This window comes from Peromyscus californicus, unplaced genomic scaffold (assembly GCF_007827085.1).
Source record: "Peromyscus californicus insignis strain IS unplaced genomic scaffold, ASM782708v3 Scaffold_17__1_contigs__length_78620276, whole genome shotgun sequence".
Lineage (NCBI taxonomy): Eukaryota > Metazoa > Chordata > Mammalia > Rodentia > Cricetidae > Peromyscus > Peromyscus californicus.
Genome location: NW_026294469.1, coordinates 17,997,495 through 18,006,280, shown reverse-complemented (window position 1 = coordinate 18,006,280; position 8,786 = coordinate 17,997,495). Strand labels below are relative to the sequence as shown.

The 8,786-nt window shown below is 40.8% G+C and overlaps 1 long non-coding RNA gene across 1 annotated transcript; it reads right to left on the bottom strand.

The window, feature by feature from the left end:
• Positions 1-237: 237 nt before the first annotated feature.
• On the bottom strand, positions 238-7,865 carry LOC128112414 (uncharacterized). Its single transcript, XR_008218984.1, has 2 exons — positions 7,299-7,865; positions 238-3,727 (listed from the first exon to the last, which is right to left on the bottom strand). It is a non-coding gene; the product is annotated as an uncharacterized LOC128112414 (long non-coding RNA).
• Between the last annotated feature and the right edge of the window lie 921 nt (positions 7,866-8,786).

Sequence of the window (8,786 nt, the reverse complement as noted above, 5' to 3'; positions counted from 1 at the left end):
TGTGTGTGTGTTTCAGATTGCCTATTATGTTCTACACAGTTCTTAGCTTTCACCGACAAAGATTTTAAAATGGTGTGTTTCCTTTGCTCAGGCAACAACCCGGAGCAGGAGGCTCAGCTTCTGAGACGTGTCACAGCTGGTTTTGGAAAGCTGTGTTGAAAGCTTCAAGCTTTGGCACAGCCAGACATTAACTTAGCATTAAGCAGAAGCTTCCACACTGGAGACAACAAACTCAGATGAATTAAATGCACATTTTTAATATCTCTGAAAATACTAGCCTCGAGGGGTGAGACTGAGCATTTTTTAGTGAGAGACAACACAGAGGGAAGAAAATTGGCTATGCATGAGGAAAGACAGTATGTTGGCAAATCCTAGATGCCCTGTTTGTGGTCACAAAGCCTTTTCTTTCCAGACCATGGAGTATTTCTATTGACCCTTCATTGGAGAGGTTAGCATCCATGTGCATCATTGATACACAAAAACCATCATCTGCCATATGGCATACTATGTTCTACTATTTATTATTGTTTAAGAGATCCAGACTACCAGCAGGTCAGCGTCTGGATTCCAAACATGGAAAAACTAAAATAAAAATCATAGAAGAAGCATTTGACACATAATAAGCAAAACATACTATCTTATAGGTACAATTTGTCTGGAACATTTCCACAACCATCTCTCAGTTGTTGATTCATCCCAGTCTTACCATAATCAGTGTGTTCAACTGAGATTATCAATAATACTCCTCACCTCACTGTGTCCTTCAAGTGTTCAGATGAAAGCAAGATTCACATATCTTAATACAAACAAACAAATAAAACTACAAATGATTCAGCTTAGTGCAAAAGGCATGTTGAAACTGAAAAAGACCAAAGCCAGGACCCTGGCATAGGTTACAAAAATTGTTAATGCAAAACAAAACAAAAACCCAAAAGACAAAGACTACTGATTTAAATAAAAAAATACTTACCCAGTAAATATACAAATGATAGGAAAGTTAAACAAACTTATTGCCAATTAGAGAGAGGGATAGATTTGCTTGCAGACTCTATTGCCAATTAGAGTCTGGAGACAATATCAAAATATCCACAGTAATCTTTTAAGATATAGCTTTATTCACATATAAGCCTTGACTTGTTTCAATCCTATGATGACTGAAGATTCGTAAGAAAAAAAGAAACTAGCAGATGTTGTTAAATGAGATTTTAAGAAAGTAACCAAAACCATGAAGTGAAGAAGGGCATACAGGTCCAGGAGCTGTGTAAGAGATCTGGAAGATCAGGCTAAGATCATGGTTCAAGGTGACTGTCCTGAGCAACAAACGGTCAGCAAAATTGACATAGTTTGTATGTGCGTGTGTTTATAACTATGTGTATATAGGCGTACATGTGAGTGTGCACATGTGTTCGGATGCGCACTCACCTAGTTGCAAGTGGACGTGGGAGCTATCTAAGTTGATTTTTGATGCAGGGTCTCTAAATGGAACCTGGAACTCATGGAAAACTTTTGGAGATTTATTCAGCACACTGATCCAATTAATACCATTCATGGTTCATGGGAAGAGTCCTCAATACCATTATTAAGACTTTAAAACAGATGGATTCCCAAAGATCAGGCATGTACATTTGTATATGTAATAATATTGTATATTAAAATGACCAAACATAGTATAAACAAAACTTCTAGGTGTTCTGGGAAATAAAAATAACAGAGGTCCAAGACATCAGTGGAGAAAGCATTTGAGGTGTGATGGGAACAATATTAGAGGTATAATCATAAAAGTGTGAGACAATCACAGCTTTCTCCTGATAATACATAAACAGAAGAGGATTTGCTATTTATGAATAAGCAATAGAAGTGATTTCTTACTTTTAAATCCACTACTGATGAAGATTCTATGAACAACTTTGGAGTAACAGAAAGGATTTAGAACATTACACAATTCTAGTTGGCAAAGCAATACCAGTATTTAAGAAGATTGAATCTGATTTCAAAGAAAGTTTTCTTAGCACCAGAATGCTCAAAAACACCATTACATGCATGACAGGTTATTTTGTGAAAGGAAAAACAAGCCAATATAAGAAACTTTATTATTGTCTTATTTCAAGAAGTTATCATGGTTGGCCCAACCATCTTTTGTCATCACACTGATCATACAGAAAAAAAAAATCATCATTAGTGTAACCCTCTTCAGGAGAAGGAATACAGTGGCTCCCTGGAATCTCAGAAGTGGTTACTAAGCTTTATCAATATATTAGTTTTTTTTATTAAGGCATGTACATTTGTATATGTAATAGTATTGTATATTAAAATGACCAAACATAGTATAAACAAAACTTCTAGGTGTTCTGGGAAATAAAAATAACATGAATGGTATTAAAGTGACCCTTAGTACTCTGGCTATGTTTCTTCTATGGTCATAGAGATGATGAATGAAATACCATGGAAAGATGCCAAGTTTATAAAACCAAGTTCTACAGCATCCCTTATACTACACATTATACAATCCTATTCAAGTATTTATAATGCAGTCTACATTCATGTAAAGTTCTTATAATGATTGTGGGGACTAGAACAAAAGTAACAAGCAACAATAATATAATGTGGGACCCATCCAGTATTCTAAGGTGCAGGTTTAAAAGATGCCAAGCACAGTTGCCTGAGATGTTTTCTTAAATTCCCTTCCAGTTCCAGAGTAACTAATCAGGTAAATATTAACTTATTTTATTTTCTCTCTTCCTTTCTATCTTTCATTTTCATGATGGACAGGGAGTTTGAAGTTAGAAATCAAGGAGTACAGTAAAGAGTCCACAAGTCCTAATTGCAAATACTCATCACAGTGATAAGCTAAACAAATGGCTCAGGCAGGTTAAATGTGTGTTGAGATACAGCACTTTTCCAGCTGAATGTCCTCAAATTCAGAACAATTATTTGAAAGTGTTAAATCATCCAGTTGTCTTATCATCTATTTATTGTTGGATCAATGCAACAGCTAGTTTGTTTTCTAAGTGTAATGCTGATACAGGGCCATACCCAGTTTCTTTTTGTAATCCCTCAGCTATTCATGATTAGTATGAATTCACTCTTAAATTCTTGGGCTATAAATATAAACTATACTGCTTTGTTTTCAGTAAGTTTTTTTTTCATTGTAATGCTCAGTCAATAGCTCAGGCTTATTACTAACTAGCTCTTACATTTTAAGTTAACCCACATTCTTTATTTATACTCTGTCACATGTTGGTACCTTTATTAGCATGGTACATTCATCTCTTGCTCCCTCTGTGTCTGGCTAACAACTCCTCTGACTCTGTCTTTCCTCTTCTCATCATTCTCAATTTGGCTTTCCCACCTAACTTTATCCTGTTCAGCTATTGGTCAGTAAACTTGTTTATTAAACCAATCACAGTGACATATATTCACACAGTGTACAGAAGGATTCTTTCACAGTGAGCCAGAGTACATCTTGATTTGGCAGTAGATCTTCATACTGTTGTCCACAGGATGCTGGTTTTGAATGCATGCAAAATGCAAGAGGTATGGGTCATGGAGGCTTTAATCCAATTTCCAGACAGCTTCTGAGTCCAAGAAATGTGTGATTGGGTCTTTTTCCCTGCCAGGAGCCCCCAAGATGATGTTTTGTTAAGATATGAAAATGAGGCTGAAGTTGAAGTGAAGATACCCCAGGAGGCTGGAGCTTCCAGGACCATAGGTCAGCTAATGAGGAAATCTGTAGGCATGGAATAGAACAGAACACAGGGAGGCTAAGTGTGTTACAGGTGGCAGAATCGAAGGGGTGTGCTTGTCCAAGTCTACACTAATGTAAATGATACTATCACAGTCTCCAGATGACAGACATAAGTTTTGAAAATGATGAGGGGATGCACATATTTTAATAAATGCATGCACTAAGCATCTAAAATTTTTAAAAGTTGCTCATTTATGTATTTATTCTTTGACAGTTTCATACTCTTTTATATTAAATGTTAGTGAGTTTGAGTCCCATTATCCTTGTATCTCTCATCACTCCCGAAAGAAGTTGTTTGGTACTGCATATATGAGGTGCACTCAAATCATATGTTGAAAGTTAGCCCCAGTGCAACAGTGTCAAGATCTCTCTGGAAGTGCTTAGATCACTAGGGTAAAGGTTCTATGAATAGAACTAGTTTTTCAATAAAAGAGACAAATGTCATTTGCTCCATGCACCTACTCTTTGATATCACTCCAAGAATTTACCACCTGTGAAGCAGGAAAAGAACTCCCATAAACACTCTCATGAAGTCAGGATTTGATCTTGCTCCTTTCAGGTTCTAAAGTCAGGAGAAAGAAATGTATGTTGTTTATAAAGTGCCCATTCTAAGATGTTGTGGGAATTCGTTCTGCCAATGGCATACAATGGGATACAAACCCTAGGGCGTGGCTATCGGTCTTCATACATGACCCCTTAAGAGTGGAAGGAATTGAGTCGAGTTGTGTGCTCTCTCTTGGGGTGATTGGAGACGAGATGGCTGGATCCATTCACTCTCAGGTAGAATGGAGGTCTACTACCGCTGTTTACTTGGTTCTGTATCCATGAGTGTATTTTCCCCCATTTTATATCTTAATTAATCCTTGATACCCTTTTAACAGACTTTTTTTTTTTTAAGTTTTTTTGAGACTGGGTTTCTCTGTGTAGTTTTACAACTGTCTTAGATCTCCCTCTGTAGACCAGGCTGGCCTTGAACTCACAGAGATCCGCCTGGCTCTGCCTCCCGAGTGCTGGGATTAAAGGCGTGCACCACCACTGCCAGGTTTCCTTGTAACAGACTCTTGTGGCTTTGCTTACACTAAGGTATTTTGTTATACCAACCTCACTGGATTAAGATAGATATTTTCATTATGAATACAGATAAAGATCAAATGCATCTAGACACACTAAGGAGACTTGCATATCAAATAAGACATTTTGTCATGATCTGTAACTAACAATAGTCTAACATGACACAGGATGCATTTGTACAAATATGAGTTGGAAGAAGTCCAAAGAAATAAGATGCATTTAAAAAGTCTATTTAAACCTATAATTGAAAATGTTTTGCAACTAGTAGAATTTTTCAAAGAGCTTGATGGTTGATGTGGTACAGAGTCTCTCCTCACATATATACAATATTTTCTAATGAGTTACTAGGTTCTTATCAACTGCCTTTCATTTAGAGTGGATAGACACATTTGTTATCACTAAAATATTATAATGTTGCTGGGAATGAAGGAAGGTTCAGAGGCCTGGCTTGTATAGGTAGGTTACCTGAGGATGAGTTTATTTCACAAATCTGCTTCTTTGTGGCTTATCTAACTAAAAAGTTATTTGTAGGTATATTAAAAAGGTCATTTTGTGGTAGATCCAGGCTTCCCTACTAGATCAGTCTACCGTGGATGTATTTGCCTGAGGAGTAGATTGATGACTGCAGCCTAGTGGGAAAGAAGTCTCAGCCTAGAATGGGGAAACAAGGTGGCAGACACTGGACAACAAGACTAAAGCAGTTTTGCAGAAGGACATGTCTTCAAAGAACACAGAGAGTACAGTCGGCAGAGGGGGTGCAGGAAATGCACAGACAAGGTGCATGCCTGGCCACAGAAGGTCCTTCTGAGAACACAGTCAGAGAGTACACCAGGCAGAGGGCATGCAGGGGATGCACAGACAAGGAGCATGCCTGGCCACAGAAGGTCCTTTGGAGGACTCATCCTGCAGAATGGAATGATATTCTTAAGAACATCCCAGTTTCCATCTCCAGAATGCTGGCATGTTAAAAGTACCCAGTCAGGGTGAAGTCTGAGGAAAAGAGGTTAATAATTAATAGGGGCTTGCTCCATTATCAGAGTGTCCCACCCATGTAGTCGGAGCAATGAATCTGGGGCCACAGGTGATGACTAGTTATATGGATGAGGAAACTGGGTCTCAGGAAAGCTAGAAAAACAGAGAACAGTCACTGAGGCAGTAGTAAAGCTGATGATGCTGAGACTTGAAGCTTCTAAAATACAAGGACTAAACCTGAGCAATCTGAAGCCCTGAGACTGTGTCTCTCAGGACATGAATGATTGTTGGTAAGTGGCTAGGCACCATTTGTGAGGGTGTGTGGACTAGTTCTGTAGGAAAAATAAAGTGGACAGGCAAAATGAGGATGGCCAGGCTATTATATTGCTTTTAGACATTTTAAAACACTGTCACTTATGACAATCATACTATGTCCTATCACCAAAAAATAAAACGATGGAGGTCTGATCCCTCTAGGTCAGAACGTCATTCTGTTGCTGGAATATCAAGCAATATCAGCATGGTTTTGAATGCAAATGCCATTTTGACTGAGGAAGCTATGGGGGAACAGTTTCTACTGCAAATTAGTGTGCTTGCAACCAGAGGCTCTGCATACCTGCAATTCTTTAAAATCTACCTTCATTTCTTTCTTCTTTCCTTCCTTCGTTGTGTCCCTACTTCCTATGACTCCATGCCAACCTTTCAAACACTTTTCTCTTGCCTATGGAGATGGGAAAGGAAAGGAAATTGATGCAGTGGCGTGCCTAACATGACATTTGAAAAGTGACTTTTTGATTTTCAATTAACCTTGCACAAAGAGGAAATATTGAAATCCATCCCTTTGTTCTTGGCTTGGTCTGCAGACAGGCGCTTGATGCTGCTGGCTAAAACGACTTTGGGTGGGGTGGTAGGAAAGGAAGAGGCCAGAGGAGGAATCGAATCTGCACATACCATAGCTCTGTTTCTGTTTGCACAGGTACCTGTAGTAATTACTCTCAGAAGGGAAACAGGTAGGAAAGAAAACACTCGCGTCGTTTGTTTGACTTAATTGTATGCTTTTATGAGCCGTCTGGCTGGAAGGATTAAAGTTACTTTTAATAACACTTCCTTTCAGGAAGAATTTGATTTGAAGTTTCCCAGCAGGGCCTCTTGGTCCACAGCAGGGCCTGTTGCTCTACCTGTGCCCCTCCTCCTTTCCCTTAGAGACAGCCCTTTCCCCTTCCCTTCTCTGAAAATGCCCATTGTTCTGTTTGGAAGAGAAATGCTGGCACTGTGAGGGAATGCATCCTGTTAACTCCCTAGTGAACACTTTGCTGATTTCCTATGCAATCTTTGCGAAAGCAAGTATCCCGTCTTACCCCACTCCTCTTCCGAGAGGAAATCATGAAAATTATATACGATAAATATACTAGCTTGACTCTTTGGACCTCATGGGGCTGCGTGTGGACCCTGCATGGCGACAACGACAGTTTCTATAGACACATACAGACACATTATGGGGCACTGTTACCCAGATGGAGCCTTTCCGTTGGCTTTCTTCTTTGTGTCTGTTCTTGCAGCCTTTGCTCCTGTCTCCCTAGCTGTTTGCTCTCTGTCTTTCTTCTCACTGCCTTTGTCTGTGTTACTTCCCTCTTTGCGGCTTCAGTCTGGTGGGTCTCAGCCAGGGTGACGTCAGCGAAGTCCGACGAGGCTAACTGAGGCAGGGGACTGTCCTGAATGGACCTCGGATGCCCAGCTTAGGTTCACAGAGGATGTCCGGGGCCCGCCCAGACTTAGTGGTACATTCAGGAGCCAGAGCACAGAGGACACCGCATTTGGTCCCTAGATGGCAGCAGGATGCCGAAGCTGGGGCAGCTCCCGGCAACACGTTCAGGTCTATTTTCTTGAACAGATTGCCAGTGGATACGGCGGCCAAACAGCCTGGCGCGTCCCCAGAGTGCAGGTCAGGCAGAAGAGCCAGGCGCAGGGCTGCAGCTGGCGGGGCCTCCCAGGTCAGCTCCGGACAGACGTGCTAGGAAAAAGGCGAGTACGGCCTCCAGGAGCCTGGTAGTAAAAGCAACAGCTTCAGATGGTGACAAAGTCCTCTAGGCTTGAGAACACAGGACAGCAACCTGTGAGAAAACATTGTTGGTGGGGAGGACCTCGAGGCTATGTGGGCGGATGCGAACTCCGTTCTGAGCACCCCAGACAGAAAGATGCACTGTGTCTACCATCCCTGAATGCGGGTATCTCTTCCAAAACCAGGGTGCCCAGGACAAATCAGGATCATTAGCACCATGGACAGGAACAAAGGAGCAAGGAGGCAAGTTGTGGCAGGCAATAGCCTTGGTTGCAGGTTTGGCCCAGAGAAGGACTTTCCTCCCCACACTACACTCAGTGTTCTCAGGCTGTTTGTTTTTACTATCCAGAGACACCTTATTTGAAAGCAAGCAGGTGGGAGGCTCTGTTCCAGCTTAAAAGCTAGCAGCTTTTACCTTCAAGCCACGTCTTTTACATGCTTCCATACCCTGAAAATCCTATGAACCTGAAATCTTCCTCCCTAGAAACTTATTTCTACCCAATAGCTAGTCCCCAAAGGGAGAAGGATTACAGAAGTAAAGCAGAGACAATTGTCATCAGGGTGTACAGTATTAGAAAATCTCACTGTTAGCATGGCATCTGACCTACAGCGTGAGTCAGAATCCTCAACATCACTGACTCAGAGGGAAAAATCCATCTTCTAAATCCCTCCTTTGAAGGTACACTTAGGGGTATCTTTGACGGTGGTACATCATGGAAACCTCTCTCCAAAGACTCCAGGACAGAGATTACAGACTTTGCATCCTTTCTTTTCCCTGTGGTTGTGCCTGTCTCTTGATGCCAAATTTCAGCAAGCAGGCCACACTTGGATATACTCTCTCCTGATCCAAGAAATTACACAGTCTGTGCAAAATGCAGATAAATTCACACTGAAGAAAGGGAAAACTCACTGCCTGTAAGGTTACATAGTGTTGTTTAT